Here is a 24,020-nt window from a genome sequence, read left to right on the forward strand (position 1 = left end):
TGTTTGTTTACCACAAAGTAGGCTATATGTGGTTCTGTTCACGCCCATTAAAAATAACATTCAAACTGGATCATCTTAGAGCTTTAAAGTGCTGGAAATAGTTGTGAGAAATGCTTGAAAGTCATTAAAAAGTGCTTGAATTTGTCTTTCAAAAGGTTGTACAAATCCTGAAATGAATGATGTAATGCATCACTATTGCTACCACATCACCATGGTTACAATTAGCGTCATCGCGTCTGGTTTGTGACGTAATGTCAGCGCTGTTTATAACAGAGGTTTCTGTGCTGAATTCAGACGCTTCTCACTGGATCTCGCAGCACTGCTGCATCTGTGCAGTAACAGTGTCCACCCAAATCAACTCTGTCTCCCGAGTAAAGCTGTTCTGAGCTCGAACAAGTTTGTTTGTGTCGCGGTCCGAGCTGATAAACTCAGCGCGGTTTAGTTTCGCTTTCGTTTCATTGTCGTTTGTTGTTTCTCAAATGCAACAGAAATGCGAGAGCTTATGATTCGCGATCACTCACAAAAATTAGGCGCACCTGCAGAAAAAAAAATGGTCACAAAATGCGAACATTTGATCGCAGTCTGGAGCCCTGCTCAAGAGAACATGCACATGTTACAGTTGTCAGGCGGGGTAATGTCAGTTTTTTATCATCATTTCTCATTAAGTGTTTTTAAGCTAACATTTCTTGTGAGGGTCAACTGTGCGCAAACAATGACTTTTTATTGCTGCATCATATGTTTTTTGGTTAGGTTATGATGACATCACACTACTGTATGTCCATGCCAGGCATATGTTCTTCTTCTTCTGCTGGGAAATGTTCAGAGGTCCATAAGTGGACAGCAGAGGTCCAGTGTCCCTTTGAGTTCCCACCTATGGGACAGAAGGTGCTGGAAAAAAAAATACTCTTTCAGCATATTTTACAAGGTAAATCATATTTGCAAGCACTGATACTTAAATGTTTGTCTAATGTTTTTAAAATGTAACAGTAAGTTCTGTAGCTATACAAGTTTCTATGTTGAACTGCACTTTATTTCAAAGTTTGTGTTTTTTTATGTATTTTAATATGACTTTAATGATACTTTTTAAGGTTTGAGTTCAGAAAAAGAACAAGAGTTCAGAGAAGGTAATGAAGAGCAACAAACAGAAAGAGGAGAAGAAGAAGAAGCAGAGAGGACTGTTGAGGAAACAGAGATTCAGAAGAACAGAAGAAGAACAAGAGCACACAGACGCCTGATAGAACACAGAGTCCAGACTTAAAAGAGCTTGTAGAAGAAGAAGAGGACATTTTATCAGAGAACAATGAAGAAGTGAGGATGAAAGTGACTAAAAAACACTACACAGGCAAAATAGATGAAGAAAACAGACAGAGAAAAGAAAGAGTATTGCACTTAAGATGAATTGAAATGAAAGACAGAAGAGAGATAGAGAGAGTCATATTAAAAAAACCAGAAAAAGACTGTAGATAAAGGAAAATGTTACACTCCTGTTACTCATTAATGTGAGAAAGAGTAACACACAACGTGGCTAATTATTCCCTCCTTCTAAATAAAAGAGTGAATGGTTGATTGTAAAAGTCACTCTTCATCTCAACATCTTTCAGAAGCTGTGGTTGCTGTAGTTTATTCTGAGATACGTGTGTATGACTGAACATGAGCATCAGCTGCTGCAGACTGAAAAGAGCTTCTTTTTAAATGCTTTATGAACATAGTTAACATTAGCTCCTCAGTCTCGGGTGGCATCTGTGGGTCAGTTTTGGTGAAGATGATACGAATCCTAAATGATGAATTCAGATTTCAGATTGCATGCTTTGATGACAAACCCTGCTTCAGTGTGTTTCTGCAGCTGTGGCTCATGGCAGGTTTGTGTTGTGTGTGGAGAAAGCTCTGTTGAGGTTAGTGCTAGGGTTAGGGGTTAGTTTGTGTTGTAGCATTCATCTTTGGTGACCTGCAGCTGACCCTGTCTCTGTTTTTGTGCTGCTGTGTGTTGTTTGTAGCACCCAGTGATGTCACACGAGGATGCTGGGACGGTGCCTTTCAATGCTGCGCGGTTAACAGTTGAGTTACGTTAAATGCGTTGTAAAAAAATGTAATAAGTGATGTGATGAGGTATAAAGATTGAAATGTAATGATGATTGTTTTGTAAATCTCTCTTTTTTCTTATCTAAATTCACAGCCTGAAGATCATGTTCACACTACTCCTCTCACTCAGTGTTAATTAATTACTGCTACATGATGACAGTTTTTTCTGTATGTCCATTTACATCTTTTACGCTTAAAAAAAAAAAAAAAAAAAAAAAAAAAATTTGTGTGTATGAAATATCCAGGAGCTGGAGCTTAATCCCAGCAACCACAGGCCAAAAGATTGAAAATGACCTGAAGAGGAGACCAGTCTGTCACAGAGATGACACACACAATATCGATCAAAATAAAATCATCCTCTATCCCTGATTAACTATACCTGCATGTTTATTTATGTTTATATACTTGTCTATTCAGTAAATATCTGGATATGAACAGCCATATTCTCAGACTAGAGCTAGATGTACAAGTGATATTTATATTGTCATATATTAGCACATTGACACAGATTGCATTGACAAAGTTGCTCACATGTCTAGAGAAAAGTCAAGTACACTACTGCAGAATGCAGAAGATATTTAGTAAAAATCATAGTAGAAATATCAAAAATCTTCCCTTGTATAGTCAAACAATGCTTTTAATAATACAAAACAGAAGTTTTTCAAAGAAGTCTTTACGACGTCTCTTCTGAGCAAGTTCAGTTGTGACAAACAGTTATAGTTCATGTATAGTTTCAGATGAGAAAACTGTGAGAGGAAAACACTTCTGTAAAAATATTATTTGCAGTCTTTTCCACAATTTTTTTTTAGCTGTACAAGAAGAATGAGCTAATATTCATGTAAACATTTACAAATAATATTTATGTGACGAGGGGGCGGGGCCAAGAGCCGTGGGAACGGAGAGAGGCCGGTGGAGTAAGTAATGATGCTCCACTCACCGGTCTCGAGTCCACGGAGGAGCTCGGGGAGGATAAAAGGAGGAGTGACGACAGTAAAGCACGAGAGAGGACCAGGCCTGGGTTTATGTTGTTTTGTTCTGCTGTTTGTGTGCGGCAGTCGTCTATTTTCAGTTTCTCCACCGGCCTTGCTCCGTTCCCACGGCTCTTGGCCCCCGCCGCATTTATCTTTACTCTATTGTATTTATTTGTGCTGTTGCTTGTAGTTAGAGTATTTTTAATAATATGATAAAATATATATTTCTTGAAAGTATAGTTTTTCCATAAACATAGCACATACCGTGACTCTAAAACCGTGATATTGTGAAACAAACCAAACTGTGAAAAAGTTGAACTGTTCCACCCCTAATATTTTTACGTAATCATTTGGCAGACGGACGTTTTTCATCCAAAGCGACTTACAATAGATAAAATCTATTCTAAAAAAAAAAAAAAAATTACAAACACAAATAATGATAGAAGCTTTAAAAGAGCATCTTAATGACAAACTAGCTCACTGTTTTACATATGGGGATACAGTATTTCTTAGTGCCAAATTTGACCAGATTTTCCATTTCTAGCCTACAATATTACAAACACAATTCAATGTTTATTTATTTATTTTTGAAGGTGACAAAGGAAGCAACAGTAGCTCCTGCTGTTGAACAAGACAGTTCACTCTTTTGAGTCAGAGCACGAACCTTCAGGTAAAGTTTAAGCTATAAGCAAAACTAAACATGCTGGCTATACTCTTAGAAAAATATGTGCTTTTATGATTTATAAGATCATCAGTAGGAGGACTGTGATCATGGGGACATATACAATTGATGGCTGCATAATTAATATAGATTATTGAAAGTGCTTATTTCATATTGCAGAGAAACTAGATGTGCAGAGTGAGAGAGAGAGGGATTCAGGGAAAGATGATAGAGACAGTGAATGCCTTGATACTCCATTTGATTATTTTGCCCGTCCACAGTCTAAGGATTTTGATTTATTTTTAAGTATCACCCAATTCAAACATCTGAAAGAGCCAAAGAGTTAGCAGTCTGGTGGACACATGGAATTGGGTGGTGGTGACTGCAGCAACAGAGGTGGCCTGAAGTGGAGTCAAATTCCCGAATATTTCAGAACACGAATATTTCAGAACACCGGCCTTGCTGTCTATAAAAGACTGAAGTGATGCTGAAATCAGATGCTGCTCTCCGGCTCCAGAACCCATCGCTGATATTGCCTTGAGCAGAGAACTTACTCAGATTTATACTTTATTTAATACTTTATACAGTAGTTGTAGAATATTTACTAATTGTAATAAATAAACTGACTTGTAGTATATAACACAAGTCTGCCTCCCCTGGCATTGATTTATAGCTAAGAACAGACCACAGAGAGGAGTCTTCTGTGACCGGTTTTGTGAAGATGAACTCAGATGATTATGAGATAGAACAGATCTGACTTACTTTACCTCCCTGAGAATAAATAAAATAAGGTCGAAGGTGTAGGAAATTTAGCACAATATATATCTTAAACATCTCTAAATAATACAGTTTTTTTAACCTTTTTAACTTTCTTTGATATGAGCTACTCACATATCTGCAGAGAGAAACAAAACAAGCATGTGAGTGCATGGAACATGATAATTAAAAATAAATTAAAAAATCCAAAGAGATATTAGTATTCAAACACATCAAATCAGTGAAATCCGATGTTTGTCTGTTTGTGCTTCAGTGAAGGCAGCACATTAATTTAATGGCTGGGAAAACAAGTGCATTCAACTGTTTGAAACACACACCAGCCAATCAGAATCGAGTATTCAGACAGACCACGTTGACATTAACCACAGTTATTAAAATGTGCCGGTGCATTGACTCAGCAGCATATTTTAGTCTGTCTGTTCAATGAAATTGCATAAACTTGGCAGACACCACACACCTCTATTGCAATTTACATGTTTTTTGTTTCTCTATACAGGAAGTCAGCTGTCAAAATTTCAGCTAAAAGGAAAAGTAAAAGAAGCCAAAACAATGATGATGGTAGGAAAAATGCTATGAAGTATTTTTAATTCAAAATTAATTAAATAATAAGTCCTAAACTCTTAACTAATCCTAATCTAATAGCTTTTGTAAAAATATAAAACTGTTATTTTTCATTGGAGTTTTTGGGGCTTCGGAATAATCTGGGGAAATTATGATGTGCATTTACTTTAGATTTTATATTTCAAAGAGAAATGCATACAATACCCTTTCTGTGGGTTTATACGGTTACATTGCAATGGTTTGTACTTACTTAATTTGTTAATTTTTCTTTACAGCTTGCCAGTATCACAGCACATTGGACATTTTCCCAGTGCAATATGTGTCCAAGACACGTGAAAAAAAGGTGAGCAGCAATACGGAGAACATTCTGTACGACTGTAGGTGCATAAATTGATACTATACTACACCAGGAGAATAGTGCTGAAATTGTTGCCTTTTGTCAGAAAAGTCTTAATAAAAAGTAGTTAACATGTTAAATCATTTGCTGTTAGAGCGTTCTAAATATTAAACCAAAACTTTGATGTTTTGGTAATTATATGGCAATTGATTTTTAGAGGCTGGGAGGAAAAATGTAATGAAATATTTAATTATGAAATAAAAGTATGACATGGTTTGTCTTTTACCCTCTTCCCAAGGGCTGTAAAGAAGTCCTGGTCCATTGGCTCCCGTGTCCATCATGGTAACATCAGCTTTCTTGTTTAACTGACTTATGAGTTGTCCTTAGAGGGACAGTTAACCTAATTAAGAAGCCTGTCTGATTGACCATGAATTGGAAGTTATTTATGTTTATGTAATAAGCGCCTGGACCAGTGTTACATTTCTTATTGGGAAGTCAAGAGGGCTGCTTAATTCAGATGAACTAAGACCTCTCCACATGTGGCATCAGTTTTTTCCTACAGAGAGATGAAGCTACACAACTACAACATACATGGACAGTTTAAAATGTCATTACAAAGTGAGAATAATATACTTCTACATTCTCTTCTGCTTTCTCCACCCCATTCTATCAGGGAAATGTGTAGAAGCCTAACAGGGTTTATAAACCATGTCAGAGGCTATCCTTATATTTAACCTATTTCAGAAATTTAAATACAGAATTTGTGTACGTTTTATTTTGCCATTTCTTTCAGCCAAAAGGCCCGGCCCCCATCTTGGGAACCGCAGGAGAAGATGGGAATGACTGTATCATAAAGGAAAGTCTGCTAAAAATACTGTTGTCACATTGATGGTGCAAAGAAACAAATGTTGTGTCCCTTAAACTGGGCCATGTGGACAACAATAAAGTTGTATTGCACAGAATTGATTCCAATCTAATGAAATAGTATTTGTTTTATAAATCTGTTTCATTATTTGTTCATTAGGGCTGGGTGTTGGGAAGGACCTCATCGCATCCAATATTTCCATTATCCAAAAGGCCAATCGTTGTATTGTGCAGTTTGCCTTTTCACTTCCTTCCACCCAGAGAAACTAGTCTGCATTGTCTGCCACTTCCTATCAGCATTTCACGATAAAAGTTCTGTTGCTGGTTTTCTTCTTGTTTCTCCTTCTCTGAAAACATGGAATTGACATTTTTACTAGAGTACTTGAGGGTGTATAAATATCTTTCATTCTGTCCTATGACAAAGTTTGATTTTCACCTCATTCTGGCCCCATATATTCAAGCTCGTTAATAAAGCACAAGCACGCCTGTATGTACAATAGTAACCCCAAGAAATTTTAAAATACCAAAATAATAGAACTTTACACACAAAAAGATATCCCCCTATATTCATATTGAGAAAAACGTATGAAATAAGACCTTATTTTTAGCGTTTACTGTCTTTTAACATAATACATTCACAATTTATGGGAACAGGTATGTGCAATATACACAATAAAGGATCAAACTTTGTGAAATTATATGTAATGCTATTTTTGTTTTCATTTATAATTATTTAATATGTATCAATATATAGCCATACATGGTCAACGCATATATTGCAGTATATTGATAAATATAAGCACTAGTTTAGCATATGTATATATGAAAGGTATTATGCAATATATTATATTTTGCAGTATATTCCCAGATATTTTTTGTTCCGTAGGGGTAACCTTTTTAATCCTTGTAGTACAAGGTGTATAGCCAGCTTTGGTGTTAAGAATAACCTTACAGTTGCATTTTGTTTTCATAATCTTCGTTCAGTGAATGCATTATCTTTAGTTGTATCTTTAGTTCGTTGCTATGGTGGTTACTATGATGTTGCTATCGCTGAAACCACGTAGCTTGCATTACGTACTTCCGCCCAGAAGTATTTTCTTCACAGACACCCGCTTTTTTTTTTTTTTTTTTTTTATCTTTATTGACTTTCTATTAAACCAATTAACATTTTTTACAGCACATATTGGACCAAATGTATACAGACACCCGCTTTTTAAATGATATCTTCAACATTTCTCCACAGAAAAACAAATTGATAACTCAACAATACGTTATGTTCATGTTAAGGCTATCATCTTTTTATAATTTCTCTTTGGAAAATGTACTACTGTTTTGGCTAAAATATCTGAAATAAACCAACATATATACTTTTTGTTAACATAGATCATCTAGATGCAGTGCAATTACTAGTTTGGCTGAACTAGATATTTAATATATCCAGTAGATTATCTTTTTTACAACCCTATTGTACAACCCTACTTTGCAAACCAGAAGAACTACTACTGTAGTGCTGATTTGTATCAAGCTGCATGGTGTGGATTACAGTAAGGGAATTGTAGTTTTTTATTGTTTATTTTAAATAGTGGTTTTTGTTACAATTGGAGGTTTGCAAATAGTGAGATGTGAGTATAGTGTGGGTTAGTGGGATGGTAAAACGTCTATGTAATCAGATTTTAAATATCTAATTGTTAAATGGGGTCAAACTATTTTAACCAATTATAACCCATATTTTTTTATCCATATTTGGATAATTGCCCCAGTTGTTGCTTATTCTCAGGTCAAGAGCTCTCTATAACAGTTGGCCCGATATCTGTAGCCCCTTTAGTTGCTGAATTAGAAGCCTTCAAACATGTACCGACATGAAGTTTCAAAGGTCAGTGTTTCAAAAACTGGAGCCATGTCGAATCTTCATACTAACATATGTTACTCTCCAGGTCACGGGCCTTTCCAACCATGTATCTGGTTCAGCTATACAACAAAGTTTTAATTTTCTCATTTCACGGACACAAGCCATCTCAGGTCTAGTTTCAGGGAGCATACAGGCTCAATATATAAAATAAAGCTTTTTGTTTGTTTCTGACTGTGTAAACAGATTTACACACACACACACACACTCTCTCTCTCTCTCTCTCACACACACACACACACACGCACACACACACACTCTCTCTCTCACACACACACACACACACACACACACACATTTGTATCTATCTTTGTGAGGACACAATGCAATCTCTAGGTCCTTATCATAACCCTACCCATCACAACTAAGTGTCTGACCTGAACCCTGACCCTAAAACTGCCCAAATCCTCATTATAACCTGATCCCTAAAACCAGCTCTTGACCCTCAAACTGACCTTTACAGGCTCTCAGAAAGTGAGGACTGGTCAAAATGTCATTCATTTTACTCCTTGTACTGTCTTGGTCCTCACTCTGATGGATTAAAATTAAACTGGTCCTCACAAAGACAGTTGTACAAGAAAAAACACACACACACACACACACACACACACACACACACACTGCTTACATGAATATCTATTTATGCTAATGCTGCTATGATGGTAAACTAAAAGACTATGGTCTATGATGGGTGGTCGTCTCCTCTTGTACTTGTAAAATTATTATTGGTATATTTAAAACAAGAGTGCGTTACACATACCGTTGGCCCTGTTGCATCCTCTGTATTTATTTAAATATTTTTTTGATCTCTACAACAAAGGGCAAATAGTTTTCTATTTTAATTTTCCTCCTTCCAACACCTGTCACTGTGGAGAAACTACAAACCCCATTTCCAGAAAAGTTAGGATGAGAAAGTACCACTGACACGGGCATATATTGGGATTTTATATGCTCCTTCTGGCGTGCTTTAGCTCCTCAAAACCACCTGAATGGTCCTACATGGTCTGGAATATATAATGTAGCAGCCTCAATATCCCTGTTTAAAAAGTTTCCTACATGTATCTCTGAAGATGACACTGTTATGAACAGTCTCCACATCTGACATGTGTCTTGTTCCTACCATGGGATGAGTTGATTATCAGATGGATATGGTCATAACATTTACTTTGCATGGCCTCAGATCACTGAGCTTCTTAAAATCATATTCCAATTTGGGTTGTTGCTAAAAGGTAAACTGCATAACTGATTATTAATACTGCTTGGATATGGTCATAACATTTACTTTGCATGGACCCTGCTAACCGATCATCTGTATAACATGTGCTTTACTAGATGGTTGTTGATATATATTTAGACAATAACTACAATATTTTTTACAGAGTCAGTATTGAAGTATATTACATGGCCAGTAGCTCTCCGTGTAGTAAGTTTCATACATCTATCTTAATATGTGGCCTGGTGTGACTGTGACCTCTAATGTTCAAAATGTGGTTAGTTCAGGTTGTATCTGAAAGCTCACAGTTCTCTCTTTTTGTAAAGGTTGATGTGTGATGAGCCAAAGTCAACTCAATAGTTTGATGACAAATCAAATTTGTATTTCTATTTCCATAAACATATACAGGTACCAGCAAATATTTACAGACATTATCAGTTGCAAACATAACCATGGTTATTACAAATCCAGCAAACATAAAAATAATAATAATAATAATAATAATCTAAATAACGAATATAAATAGCAGAATACGGATAACTGCAGGAATCTTTTGTCAAAATTTTAGAAACCTTTTCAAGTCAAAGTACAAGTCAAATCAAAAGGGATTACAACTGTCCCCCACCCTCAGCATCATTATCTTCATCCTCATCCTCAGAGCTGAGGGTGCTGTCTTTTTCACCGAAACACACACCCAGTATCATCCATTTTATGGTCTAGTTTGTGAAGCTACCAAGCTGTTTGACAACTGTACAAGTCTCTGCCCATTTACATAAGGCACTTTTTTTTTATTTCAGCAAAAATCATTTGGGGTCTCAAAGCTTTACCGCACAATACATAGTTTAACCAGTGTTTCACCATCATTTTGATCTTGTATGTGAATGTTTTCTGACCTCAATCTCCAGTTTACGTGTGAATCATGGTCTTACGGCTCACATCAGTGATCCTCCTGTGTTTTTCGTCGTCTGGAGTCGCCCGACACTCAGTTCAGTTCGTCTCTCATTGTGTGGGTGTTGACTTTCCGAGCTGCAGTCAGGAGAACACTGTTTCTCTGTCATACTGCCATCACTCAGAGACGAAGACGAAAGATAAACACTAATGGCACACGTTATTTCTGTGTGAGTAGTCACATGTGTTAACACCAAACAAGTGCAACTATTAAACTTTCCAACACCTAGTATTGAACCATAAACAAAGCAAAAGAACTGATTATCAAAGTAGATTACAGCTAGAGCCACTACAGAAATATTTTAATAACTTAATGTGCAACTGAGTTCAATGTGAGAAATCAAAAAATTTGTTCTAATTACAATTTAACTAAAGACTTTTACGAGTAATTTTATCCATCATTATATATTACTCTATATATATATTATATCATAGTTATTATTCGGTTACTATATATTTTTTTTTTTTTTTGAATTGGTCATTTTTTTTAATATAGTAAACCGTATGTTTGGACGTGCATCCGAAGACGATAAAAAGATATGTCCAGGAGGTTATATTTGTCCCATTAATGAATTTACGGATTGCTGGTGATTTGTTATTGTTGTGATCTCCGGTGATTGACAGATTTTCCTGCTCCCTCATCAGAGGAGAGAAGAGATGATGTTTGTGAGGAGAAGGAAAGTATTTAGCATGAAAGATCAGGAGGACACATCAATTAGAAATACATTATGTGCACAGAATAAATCATTTTCAGCACTGCAATATTCCAAAAAAAAAAATAACTGTCAACTTTAATTTCATGATGACTTTTTATTATGATTTTAAGTAGTTCTATAGTTGATCTTATATCTTAATTACTTTGTTAATCTTTTTTCTTCTGTTTTTTGTTTTATTGGGTCAGTCGTGGCCTAATGGTGAGAGAGTCAGGCTTGTAACCTGAAGGTGGTGGGTTCGAGTCTCAGGTCCAGAAGGGATTGTAGGTGGAGAGAGTGAATGTGTGTGTGTGTGTTCACGGTGTGTGTTGGGTGAGTGTTGTGGTTTCGAGTCTCAGGTCCAGTTGGGCAGGTAATGAGATGTAAAAGAAGAAAGCAGGCATTTGGATCAAAGCACTGTGAGGCAAGGGAGGGGAGACTCAAAATATTAATAAACGTCAAAAAACACATTTTTGCCTCATTTTGAGTTTGTTATTTTAATACTTACACTGTTATTTAAAGTTGTTACATATTCATGTTATTTGTGATTCATTTGTTAAGTTTTGATCTGTTTGTCCTCTAGAGGGCGAGTACGTTCTGTCTTTGTTTTATTAGGGACTGATTGCCGGCACCTGTGGATCCTGTACAGTATGCATAAGAAGTCCAAGCAGCCAAATCTGTGCGGCGGGCGAGTTGTTCGGCAGTGGCTCTGTGTGCCTTATTGTTGTGTCTTACGCCCCCCCCCCCCTTGATTCTCCTATCGTTATGTCTATCATTTTGTTATAAATTCCCTATTGTACAAGCTGTGTTGTCTATGTCCTCTCGTGTGTTATGGCTGCGGTCGTAACATAATGGGTTTTTTTTGCTTTTTTTTTTTTTCGTGTGTGGAGAAAAAATTTGTCACGTATCTTGCCCGTCCTGGAAAGTGTTAGGTGTAACTGCGGGTGGTCCCACGTGAGTATTTGCCCTATATTTTTGTAGTCGTCGGGTAGGTTGGACCTGCCACTTTGTTATTTTGTCTTTTTTTATTTTTGGTGTTTATTCGGAGTGGGGGTACATTTCAGTTCACGTGTGACTGATCTTGTTAATTGGGATCAGGCACAGGTGGGCATGAGGTTTAGCGTTTAAAGGGTCACCCCGAGATGAAATTGTTATAGGGTAAATGCATTATTTATTTATTTTGGTGGGATCGCTGTTAGTTACAATTAGTTTGCGCCGCGTGTTTGTAGTTGTGTAAGTGATCATTAAGTAGTGAGAGCTAGTTATTTGTATACGTGCATGTACGGTTTACATTCGTTTGTTATTCGAGTGCAGATAAAAGTTCATTGAAATGGCTTTCGGTGGTGGGATGTTTTTCACGGAATCTCCTTCTGAGGAACTGCTTTCATTGTATACAAAGGAGCAGTTGTTGCAGATAGCAGAGTTTTATAAAATAGAAATAACCTCTAAGGATATGAATTTAAAGGAAAACTTTGCGGAGCATACTGAAAATTAATCTTGTTAAGTTGGGTGTTTTAGAAAGGCCCTTAGTAGAGGAAATGGCTGGTCCTTCTGTGGAGAGATCATGCTTTTCGTTTGAGAGAATTAGCTTTGAGAGAGAAAAAGAGTTGGAGTTCGAAAAAAGCAAAATTAGAGTTACGAATCGTGAATTGGATCATGAGTTTGCATTAAAATAAATGTAATTAGAAATGGCCAATAAGAAGGGTGCTGCTGTCTCTGAATTTGATGTGGGACGAATTCAGAGGATGGTTCCTCCTTTTTGCAAAAGGGATGTTGAGAAATACTTTAGTCATTTTGAGAGAGTTGCTACTACTTTAAAGTGGCCTGCAGATTTTTGGTGTTTATTACTGCAATGGTGTGATCACTGGTAAGGCGCAAGAAGCTTATTCTGCCTTGACTATAGATGAAGCAGCAGATTATGAAACTGTGAAATCCGCAATTTTAAAAGCCTATGAATTAGTTCCGGAGGCGTATAGACAGCGTTTCAGACATTATGTAAAACTTTCTGGTCAGACTTATGTGGAGTTTGCACATGAGAAAGAGATCTTGTTTGATCGATGGTGCGCGTCTAAAAAAGGTTGAAAGCAGAGAACAGTTGTGACAACTAATGTTGGTGGAAGATTTTAAAAATGGCTTGCATGCTGTTCTTTCTACGTATTTAAATGAACAGAAAGCTGAGACGCTTCACAACGCTGCTATGTTAGCTGATGACTTCGTGTTGACGCATAAGGTAGCATTTAAGGAGAAGTCATGGGACCCGATATCCTGTTTCTTCATCAAGTCAAAAAAAAAATCATCTGCCAATAAAACAGTCATTCCTTCTGATGACAGGGCTTGCTTTTATTGTAAAGCTTCTGGACATTTAATTGTAAACTGTCCCGTTCTTAAAAAGAAGTCTAGCCCAAAGTCTGTGGGTTTGATTGCAGGTGATTTTCCTTTGAATCTTTTCTTTCACCTGACTCCATGATTCAGCCGAGAAGGCTGGATATGGGCCATTCCTGAATAGTGGAACTGTGTCCGTGTCTAGTTCTAGTGAGTGTGTGCCGTTAGCATCCTCCGAGTTACTGGGGCTGCTTTGTCATTCATTTTGGAGGGAGTATTACCATTGTCTGAGAAGACTGCTACTGGTTACTTTTGCTCTCGTTCGAGGTTCGAAAAATGAGAGTTCTAGAAGTTCCATTACACCGTGTTCACTTGAACTCTGAATTGGGTGTCTGGGAACGTGATCGTAGGTGTTCGTTCGTCTTTGCCCATTCTTGACGTAACTTTCATCCTGAGAAACGATTTAGCTGGAGGCAGCGTGTGGAGTTGTTTAAATGTGCCACCTGAAGTTGTAACGTCACCCTCTTGTTGCTACTACTGATGAGTGTGCTGTAAAGCACCCTGATGTGTTTTTCAGCATGTGCGGTTACACGCTCTATGGTTAAACCTGATATTCACATCTCAGACGAGGTTAAGTGGTACGTGGTTTGAAAATCCTGATTTAACCAAGTTTGTTTTCTGTTGCCCACATGGGGAATTAAATCTGCATCCTCTGAGTGCTGGAAAGGTTTTTGAACATCTTGGTGATTCGTCTCTGTCTTCTGATAAACTAATTGCCACTCAAAGGTCAGATCCTACGCTTGCGTCATTATTTGAAGTGGTTCATACAGAGCAGACGTTTGGGAATGCACCCAGGGGTTACTTTCTCAGAGATGGGATATTGATGAGAAAGTGGGGTGCCTTCTAACTCGTCTGATATCTGGAATGTTGTTGATCAAATTGGTGATTCCAGTTGGTTATCGAGACATGATCTTAAGTGTGGCTCATGATGGTACGGCTGGTCATTTGGGTGTAAGAAAAAACATACCATCGAGTTTTGTGTAACTCTTACTGGCCCGGTTCGAAGAAAGATGTGTCCCGCTATTGTCAAACTTGCCATACTTGTGAAATGGTTGGGAAGCCTAATCAAACTATTCCTCCTGCTCCGTTGTTTCCAGTTCCTGTGGTGGCTGAACCTTTTGAACACATAATCATTGATTGTGTTGGGCCTTTTCCTCGTTCAAAGTCTGGTTGTAAATACTTGCTGACCATAATGTGCGTGACTACACGTTTTCCTGAGGCGGTACCTTTACGTACTATAACGGCGAAAACGATATCTAAAGCACTCGTTAAGTTCTTTACAATGTTCGGTTTACCGAAAGTAGTTCAGAGCGATCAAGGTACTAATTTTACATCTCGTATGTTTTCGCGAGTGCTCAAACGTCTCCACATTAAACATGTTTTTTTTATCTGCTTATCATCCTGAGAGTCAGGGCGCATTAGAAAGGTTTCACCAGACGTTGAAATCTATGCTTCGTGCTTACTGTTTTGAGCTAGAACGTGATTGGGAGGAGGGAATTCCATGGCTACTTTTTGCTTCACGTGAGGTAGTGCAGGAATCACTCGGCTTTAGTCCCGCTGATTTAGTCTTTGGCCATACTCCGCGGGGACCTTTGACAGTCCTGAAAGAAAGTTGGCTATCCGATCAAAAATGTAAATCTCTTCCGGAGTATGTTACTGATTTTCGTACCCGTCTTCATAGGGTCTGTGAATTGGCTAAACAAAATCTTGAGAAAGCACAAGGTAAAATGAAGGTCTGGTATGATAAGAAAGCCATAGACCAAAAAACGAGTTTTAGACCGGGTGACAAAGTGCTGGTTTTGTTACCTGTGCGGGGAGGGGTCGCTGCAAGCCCGGTATAGTGGTCCTTATGTAGTGTAAAAGAAACTGTCCGACCGTGATTATGTTATTCATCTCCCAGATTGCCGTAAAAACTTCTAAAGTTTTTCATGTTAATATGATTAAGATCCATCATGAGAGGGAGTCAAGTATTGAGAAGTCTCTGAAATGTGTTCCTCCCAGCATCAAACCAGCTGACGTGACTGCATCTGTAGGCTTGGGCGTACATGAACCATTGTATGAAGAGGTGGGACCTTCTAGATGTGTAGTTGAGGGCCGGTTGAGAAACTCTGAAGTGTTTACTAACCTTGTCTAGTCAATTATCCCATTTATCTGCTGTGCAACAAACTGACATCTTGGACTTAGTGAAGAACTTCTCTGGATTGTTTAGTGACATTCCTACTCAAACGTCTGTTATAGAGCACGATATAGATGTGGGATTTAACACTCGACCCATAAAGCAACATCCATATCGTGTTAATCCAAATAAAAGATCTCATAAAGAAGTTGAATAAGAGAATCAAATTGCAGAGCCTAGTATTAGTCCCTGGAGTTCACCGTGTTTGCTGGTGGGGGAAGTCTGACGGTAGTTATCGATTCTGCACTGACTACTGGCGAGTAAATGCTGTAACCAAGGCTGATTGTTATCCATTGCCGAGAGTAGATGACTGTGTAGGTCGTGTAGGTTTTGCTACGTACGTTTCAAAACTTGATTTGTTAAAGGGATACTGGCAGGTACCTTTAACGGATCGTGCTAAGGAGATTTCAGCGTTCGTAACTCCTGATGCATTCCTTAATTACAGGGTAATGGCTTTCGGAATGCGAAATGCTCCTAGCACATTCCAGAGACTCGTGAATACTGTTCTAGCCGGCGTATCTGGTTGTGAAGCCTATTTGGACGATCTAGTATTATACAGTTCTTCCTGGGATCAGCATTTGAACTTGCTTAGGGAGGTCTTTTCTCGTTTGGCAGATGCAAAGCTGACTGTAAATTTAAGTAAATGTGAATTCGGTAAAGCTAATCTAATTTTTTTAGGTAAAGTGATTGGAGGGGGACAGGTTCGTCCAGTTGCAGCAAAAGGTTACCGCAATTTGTGAATTTCCACCACCTGTTGATCGAAAACAACTGCGCCGTTTTCTAGGGATGGTCGGTTATTATCGAGCGTTCTGTAAAAATTTTGCAACTGTGGTTCTCCCCTTACCGATTTGCTAAGTCCTAAGCCGTTGTTTCACTGGTCAAACTCGTGTCAGAGTGCTTTTGAGAAATGTTAAGTTCTTGTTGATTTCAGCACCTGTTTTGGTGGCACCGGACCACTTAAGACCTTTTAGTCTTGCAGTGGATGCGAGTGACGTGGGTGCGGGAGCGGTTCTTCAGCAGAGGCGTTCTGATGAAGTAGAACACCCTGTCTGTTACTTTTCAAAAAAGTTTGTTGCTGCCCAAAGGAATTATTCTACTATTGAGAAGGAGGCTTTGGCTTTAGTCCTCGCCATCTGTCATTTCGAGGTCTATTTGACTTGCTCTCATCCTATGTTGTGTATTGTGATCACAATCCGCTTCTTTTTTTTAATTCAATGCGCAACACTAATGCATCTTATGCGCTGGAGTTTGACGTTACAACCATATGACCTCGATATCAAACACGTTCGAGGTAAGGATAATGTGGTGGCTGATCCCGGTGGGGTTAGGGGCATAAACTACAGAGGTAATGAAGGTGAAGGTTCACTTTTGCGGGGGGTGAAGGTGTTACATATTCATGTATTTGTGATTCGTTTGTTTTAAGTTTTGATCTGTTTGTCCTCTAGAGGGTGAGTATGTTCTGTCTTTGTTTTATTAGGGACTGATTGCCGGCACCTGTGGATCCTGTATGTTTGGCATAAGAAGTCCAAGCAGCCAAATCTGTGGGGCGGGCGAGGTGTTCGGCAGCGGCTCTGTGTGCCTTATTGTTGTCTTAACCCCCCCCTCCCTTGATTCTCCTATCGTTATGTCTATCATTTTGTTAATAAATTCCTTATTGTATACAAGCTGTGTTATCTATGTCCTCTCGTGTGTTATGGCTGCGGTCGTAACATAAGTATAAAACATTGTTATTTACAATACACAGCAGGGTTTTTAATCACATTTTTAAGGGGTGTAAACCTCAGATGTGGGGGAGGGGGTCCTGATTGTGATTTGATGTGATTTCAGATGGAGCAGCATTTAATACACAGAGACGCAATTATGGTTAATCAGTGCAGTGGATCATGGGAAATGTAGTCCGGGTGACACACAACAGTCTGTGTAGTGTGAGTCAGTATAATAGGAGGGGGACCTCTGGTGGAGAGCGGACGGAAGACCACGGACAGGATTCATGACAGTTGTGAGGAGAAGGAAAGTTATTTAGATGAAAGATCAGGATTAGAAATACATTATGTGCTCAGATAAATCATTTCAGCACTGCAATATTCCATAAAAAATAATAACTTTTTTTAATTTATGAAACTTTAACAACTTTAATTTATTTTCCTTTTCTTTTCCCTTTAATCTCAGTGTAACTGCTGTAGAGTATAATGATACTAACTCTAGTTTCTCCAGCTTGAATTGTGTGTTCATCAGTAGATCACTGAGGTTTTTCACTCCAGAGTCTCCTAGTAGTTTATTACAGCTCAGGTTCAGTTCTCTCAGGTGTGATGGGTTTGATTTCAGAGCTGAAGTCAGGATGAGACACTGTTTTTCTGTAATACTGCATCTATACAGACTGAAGACAGAAAGAGAAAACACAATGAATCAGACACGTTATGTTCATGTGTGAGTAATTCATCATGTGTTAACACCATACAGTGAAATAAAAAAATAAACCCAAATAAAACAAATTGCCAAAACCTTACATTTACATTACATTTAGTCATTCAGCAGACACTTTTATCCAAAGCGACTTACAAATGAGGACAATAAAAGCAATCAAAATCAATGAAAGAGCAATGATACACAAGTACTTACAAATGAGGACAATGAAAGCTTAACACAGTACACATAGCAATAAGGTTTTTATTTTTGTAAATTATATAAAAAAATAAAAAGAAAACAGATAGAAAAAAAAAAAATAAAGCAAACTAATATTGATGCCTTTTTTTGTTTTTTTAGATTTTTGAATATAAAAAAAAAAAAAAAAAAACTGATAGAATATAGGCAGGGTGCACATAAGTGGTCTGCAGGTGCACATGCGCGACCAAAATAAGAAATGTGCTGTAAATTAGTTCAAAGCGAGTGTTTGTGGACCTACATGGTTGACAGCTGTTAATGCATAATTACCATTTTAGATTGACAAACTGTATTTCTATTCAAACTGAAAGCATAAATCTAGGCTTCAGCTAACGTTTTCAAAGCACAATGCAGAACTGTGACATTTCATTCACTGACGCTCTTTACACTAAACCCAGAAGCACATAGACTTACGTGCCGGCAACCCGCCAAAATAAAAGCTTCCTGATTTTTTAGAAAAATGAAAATAATTCAAATTAAAAATAATAATTAAGGTTCAAAATAATAATAATAATATCACTTTTTTTTAAGTTTACTATAATATTTGTTTTTTTTATTTTGTTTTATTTTAGTATTATCACACTTTATTATTTAGTTTATTTTATAAAACAAAAATAAAAATAAACTAAAAGTGCAATATTATCATCACTATTATTAATTTATGTTTTGTTATATTTGATGTGCCATGTGAGGACCAAACCAAATCTCCAGGTTTTCAGAAGAGAACCAGGCTGAAAAACTGATGTGTTCCTCTGAATATAGTGCTTCACGATAAATCACATGCAGGGGCGTAATTTTCATCTAACAGTTGGGGGAGCAATAAACATAAAATTTCTCAAGAGCCATTTTGAAGGAGGCACAAATTATACAGCTAGAATTGTACTTGTGAGGAACTGTATACACAGAGGAAGGTCTTACTACTATTAGTGCAGCAGAAGACAGCGCTTGTGTCCACTGTAGACATTACTATCATCACAGTGTTGCCAAGTCTGCAGTTTTCTCATAGAATTGGGCAACTTTGTCACTGTTGCCGTGGGTTGAAGTGACCCCAGTAACGTATATTTTAGCCCCGGAACGTGATTTTTACCAAGGGACCAGGCAGACAACATGGTTAGTTTGGGCAAGTTTTGAGCAGCAATAAGGCGGATTTTTGTGAGGACAAAACTGGCAACCCTTTCCGTCAAGCAGGTAACGTTATTACATCTGATGTTTAAGTGAATAAAATAGCCTTGACAGCCGAGTTCCACAACTATTGACTTTGTTCTCTCTCACCAGACTCGTGTGTGTGTGTGAGAGAGAGAGAGAGAGAGAGAGAGAGAGAGAGAGAGAGAGAGTGGTGGGGGTGGTGTGCGTGTGAGTGTTGTGTGTGTGTGCATGTGGTGAGATGAAAATGTAAAAAAGAAAGCAGGCATTTGGATCAAAGCACTGTGAGGCAAGGGAGGGGAGACTCAAAATATTAATAAACTTAAAACACATTTTTGCCCCATTTGTGTTTGTTATTTTAATACTTTACACTATTTATAAAACATTGTTATTAACAATACACAGCAAGTTTTAATAATATTTTTAAGGGGGGTAACCCTTCAGATGGGGGGGGGGTCCTGATTGTGATTTGATGTGATTTCAGATGGAGCAGCATTTAATACACAGAGACGTAGTTCACTGTCAAGTTATGCAATATCACATTCAAAATCACAGATGAATCGCCTTCAATTATGGTAAATCAGTGCAATGGATCATGGGAAATGTAGTCCGGAGTGACACATAACAGTCTGTGTAGTGTGAGTCAGTATAATAGGAGGGGGACCTCTGGTGGAGAGCGGACGGAAGACCGCGGACAGGATTCATGACAGTTGTGAGGAGAAGGAAAGTTATTTAGATGAAAGATCAGGATTAGAAATACATTATGTGCACAGATAAATCATTTCAGCACTGCAATATTCCATAAAAAATAATAACTGTCAACTTTAATTTCATGGTGACTTTATGAAAGTAAACAGTAATCTTTAATCTCAGTGTAACTGCTGTAGAGTGTAATGATACTAACTCTAGTTTCTTCAGCTTGAATTGTGTGTTCATCAGTAGATCACTGAGGCTTTTTCACTCCAGAGTCTCCTAGTAGTTTATTCCAGCTCAGGTCCAGTTCTCTCAGGTGTGATGGGTTTGATTTCAGAGCTGAAGTCAGGATGAGACACTGTTTCTCTGTAATACTGCATCCACACAGACTGAAGACAGAAAGAGAAAAACACAATGAATCAGACACGTTATGTTCATGTGTGAGTAATTCATCATGTGTTAACACCATACAGTGCAATAAATAAAAAAAAAAAAAATGAAAAAAATTGCCAAAAACCTTACATTTACATTACATTTAGTCATTCAGCAGACATTTTATCCAAAGTGACTTACAAATGGGACAATGGAAGCAATCAAAATGCATTAAATTAGTTCAGAGCGCATGTTTGTGGACCTACATGGTTGGCAGCTGTTAATGCATAATTACCATTTTAGATTGACAACCTGTATTTCTATTCAAACTGAAAGCATAAAATCTAGCCTTCAGGTAACGTTTCAAAGCACAATGCAGAACTGTGACATTTCATTCACTGATGCTCTTTAGACTAAAACCCAGAAGCACATAGACTTACTTGCCGGCAATCTGCCAAAATAAAAGCTTGCTGATTTTAAGTTTGAAAATAAAAAATTTAAATAATTCAAAGTTGGCGGTATTCTGCCAAAATAAATTAAAATAAATAATCATAATAATATCATAATAATTCACTTTTAAGTTTACTATAATTGTATTTAATACTTCATTTTATTTTGAAATAAAATAGTATTATCACACTTTATTTTATTAAAAAATAAAATAAACTAAATAAAGTGCAATATTATCATCACTATTATTAATTTATGTTTTGTTATATTTGATGTGCCATGTGAAGGACACCAAATCTCCAGGTTTTCAGAAGAGAACCAGGCTGAAAAAACTGATGTGTTCCTCTGAATATAGGGCTTTTCACATGAAAATCAGAGATTTGGGGCGTAAGGACATCTAACAGTTGGGGGAGCAATAAACTTAAATTTCTTAAGAGCTCTTTTTTGAAGGAGACACAGTGTAGCAAGCTAGAATTGTACTTGTGACAGAACTGTATACACAGAGGAAGGTCGTACTACTATTAGTTCAGCAGGAGACGTGCTACTTTAATGTCCACTGCAGACATTACTATCATCGCCGTGTTGCCAAGTCTGCTTCTTTTCTCATAGCATGGGCATACTTTGTCACTGTTGCCGTGGGTGAAGTGACCCCAGTAATGTGTGTAATTTTAGCCTCGGCAATGTGATTTTTAACAAGGGACCCCCTATGAAACATGGTTAGTTTGGGCTAGTTTTGAGCAGCAATAAGGCGGATTTTGTCTGTTCTGAGAAACGTGGCAACTTGTTGATAAACGCTCATAAGTAACGTTATTTCATCTGATGTTTAAGATTCATAACTGACTGCATTTATGACTGCCGAGTTATCTGTGTGTGTATTGACTTGTGATTCTCTCTCATCGCAGACTATGTGTTTTTGTGTGTATCGAGAGCCTTAGTGTGTCAATGTGTGTGCGTGTGAGTGTGTGCAGGGTGATGAGTTGTAAAAGAACAAAGCGGGGGCAGTTTGGATCAGAGCACTGTGAGGCCGGGGAGACTCAAAATATTCATAAACTTAAAACACATTTTTGCCCCATTTGTGTCTGTTATTTTAATACTTAAACTATTATTTAAACATTGTTATTTAACAATACACAGCAAGTTTTTTAATCATATTTTTAAGGGGGCAACCCTCAGATGGGGGGGGGGTGGTCCTGATTGTGATTTGATGTGATTTCAGATGGAGCAGCATTTAATACACAGAACCATAGTTCACTGTCAAGATATGCAATATCACGTTCATAATCACAGATGAATCTCCTTCAATTATGGTTAATCAGTGCAATGGATCATGGAAAATGTAGTCCAGGGGGAGACATAACAGTCTGTGTAGTGTGAGTCAGTATAATAGGAGGGGGACCTCTGGTGGAGAGCAGACGGAAGACCACGGACAGGATTCATGACAGTTGTGAGGAGAAGGAAAGTTATTTAGATGAAAGATCAGGATTAGAAAAATATTATGTGCACAGATAAATCATTTCAGCACTGCAATATTCCATAAAAAAATAATAACTGTCAACAACATGTGACTTTATGAAAGTAAACAGTAATCTTTATATCTCAGTGTAACTGCTGTGAGTTAACTGATACTAACTCTAATTTCTTCAGCTTGAATTGTGTGTTCATCAGTAGATCACTGAGGTGTTTCACTCCAGAGTCTCCTAGTAGTTCATTCCTGCTCAGGATCAGTTCTCTCAGGTGTGATGGGTTTGATTTCAGAGCTGAAGTCAGGATGAGACACTGTTTCTCTGTAATACTGCATTCACACAGACTGAAGACAGAAAGAGAAAACACAATGAATCAGACACGTTATGTTCATGTGTGAGTAATTCATCATGTGTTAACACCATACAGTGCAATAATAATAATAAAAAAAATACAAATAAAAATTGCCAAAACCTTACATTTACATTACATTTAGTCATTTAGCAGACGCTTTTATCCAAAGCGACTTACAAATGAGGACAATGGAAACAATCAAAATCAACAAAAGAGCAATGATACACAAGTGCTATAACAAGTCTCAGTTAGCTTAACACAGTACACGTAGCAATAAGGTTTTTATTTTGTAAATTATATAAAAAATAAAAAGAAAACAGATAGAAAAAATAAAGCAAACTAATATTGATGCCTTTTTTTTGTTTTTTAGATTTTCAATTGTATAAGAAATAAAAAATAAAAGTTATATAAAGATAGATTATAGGCAGGGGTGCACATGTGGACTGCATGGTGCGCATGCGTGACCAAATAAGAAATGCATGTACATTAGTTCTATGTTTTGTGGACTAAGGTTGACAGTGCATTTAATGCACAATTACCATTTTAGATCGACAAACTGTATTTCTATTCAAAATGAAAGCATAAATCTGGGCTTCAGCTAACATAAACAAAAGCACATGCAGAACTGTGGACATTTCATTCACTGACGCTCTTTAGACTAAACCCAGAAGCACATTAGACTTACGTTGCAACCCGCCAAAATAAAAGCTTACTGATTTTAAGTTTGAAGATGAAAAATTAAAATAATTCAAATTAAAAAATAATAATTAAGGTTCAAATTAAATAATAATAATACTATAATAATATAATATCACTTTTTTAAAGTTTACTATAATATTTGTATTTAATACTTCATTTTATTTTGAAATATAAAATAGTATTAATCACATTTTATTATTTAGTTTTTTTATATAAAAAAAAAAAAAAACTAAACTAAATAAAGTGCAATATTATCATCACTATTATTCATTTATGTTTTGTTATATTTGATGGGTCACAGCACGTGCCATGTGAGGACCAAACCAGGCTTGTAAAACTGATGTGTTCCTCTGAATATAGGGGCTTCACGATAAATCACATTCAAGGGGGCGTAAATTTCATCTAACAGTTGGGGGGGAGCAATAAAACAAAATTTCTTAAGAGCCATTTTGAAGGGGACACACAATAATACAGCTAGAATTGTACTTGTGAAGAAATGTATACATAGAGGAAGGTCTTACTATTATTAGTGCAGCAGAAGACAGCGCTTGTGTCCTCTGTAGACATTACTATCATCACAGTGTTGCCAAAGTCTGTCTGCAGTTTTCTCATAGAATTGG

The 24,020-nt window shown here is 37.2% G+C and overlaps 2 protein-coding genes and 1 long non-coding RNA gene across 11 annotated transcripts in view; 2 read left to right on the forward strand and 1 right to left on the reverse strand.

Moving 5' to 3' along the window:
- Positions 1–24,020, reverse strand: part of LOC109103223 (NLR family CARD domain-containing protein 3-like) — a 1,793,396-nt gene that overhangs the window by 646,247 nt on the left and 1,123,129 nt on the right. The window lies entirely within an intron of this gene.
- Positions 1–24,020, forward strand: part of LOC109070511 (ribonuclease inhibitor-like) — an 862,999-nt gene that overhangs the window by 147,947 nt on the left and 691,032 nt on the right. The gene's annotated exons all lie outside the window — the stretch shown is intronic.
- LOC109106739 lies at positions 4,937–6,780 on the forward strand. The gene is made up of 3 exons (XR_002020613.2): positions 4,937–5,046; positions 5,325–5,392; positions 5,685–6,780. It is a non-coding gene; the product is annotated as an uncharacterized LOC109106739 (long non-coding RNA).

This window comes from Cyprinus carpio, chromosome B22 (assembly GCF_018340385.1).
Source record: "Cyprinus carpio isolate SPL01 chromosome B22, ASM1834038v1, whole genome shotgun sequence".
NCBI classification, from domain to species: domain Eukaryota; kingdom Metazoa; phylum Chordata; class Actinopteri; order Cypriniformes; family Cyprinidae; genus Cyprinus; species Cyprinus carpio.